Source organism: Hordeum vulgare, chromosome 4H (assembly GCF_904849725.1).
Source record: "Hordeum vulgare subsp. vulgare chromosome 4H, MorexV3_pseudomolecules_assembly, whole genome shotgun sequence".
Lineage (NCBI taxonomy): Eukaryota > Viridiplantae > Streptophyta > Magnoliopsida > Poales > Poaceae > Hordeum > Hordeum vulgare.
Genome location: NC_058521.1, coordinates 519950709 through 519951728, shown reverse-complemented (window position 1 = coordinate 519951728; position 1020 = coordinate 519950709). Strand labels below are relative to the sequence as shown.

Sequence of the window (1020 nt, the reverse complement as noted above, 5' to 3'; positions counted from 1 at the left end):
CAAGCTTGTCATGAATGGAGCGTCATAGCAGCCAAAGGTGGATGTGATAGTAGCTCGATGAATAAGCTCTTGGGGCGCCTGGCCCTCGCAAGGTTCAGTGGTGATCTCTCCCTGCTTCCATGGTGGCTAAATTAGGCGTTATGTCCTAATCATGTGCGACTATTCCGCCTTGTATCATTTTGCAACATTATCAATGAAGGTACTTTCGGGTCCTTGGAGACCTGGAGCGCACCAAGATTTTTTGTGGAGTGGGGGCACTTATGGTAGAAATTTCATTTTTTAGAGAACACAAGCATTTTCTATTTATTAAATTTCCAAAATTGAGCGGGCATTGGACACCAACCCAGCACTATGTAGGGCTGCCCCTGTTCGAGTCTACTACTAGTCTCTTGTTAAAAAAAACGTCCTGCCTTTTGTAGGGCCGCTCAACCTGTGGATTATGTATGCCCATGGTGGTCAAGTATATTTTCCTCGTCATACCACGGCTGTATTACATCTCTTTTTATATATTACGTAATTTCTTAACTTATGGCACACAGCTTTCATAGCTCAGTTGGTTAGAGCACCCGTTTAGTAAGCGGGAGGTCTTGAGTTCAACTCTCAATGAAAGCAATCCTTTTTTTTTAACCCACATCCCTTTTTTTCCTTCCAAAAAATGTCAGCAAACGAGACCTGAACAGTGAACACTCAAGCACATCGCAAACCAGTTGCGAAGCAGAGGACACCGCGGCTCCACGGCAAAGCTAGCCACCGGAGCTCCGCAATGATGGAGCACCCGTCTAACTGGACGGTGCGGAGCTCATCGGAGCCAGATGCCAACACCAACACGGGGGATCGGCATTTCCCGAAATAATGGCAGAGATATTGGGTCCGGCACTAACTGCAAGAGGGGAAGCGTGAGCCTCTGACCGATGCCTCGACGCTCGCTCGCTCGACAACCGTGGCCATCATTGCGGGCAGGGAAAAGAGGTTCGCCCGTCCACAGCAACTGGGAATCGATGGCCGTGCGCGCCGTCGAAC

General features: G+C 49.0%; 1 non-coding gene across 1 annotated transcript; it reads left to right on the top strand.

The window, feature by feature from the left end:
- Positions 1-538: 538 nt before the first annotated feature.
- TRNAT-AGU lies at positions 539-612 on the top strand. The gene has a single exon. It is a non-coding gene; the product is annotated as a tRNA-Thr (tRNA).
- The last annotated feature ends 408 nt before the right edge of the window (positions 613-1020 follow it).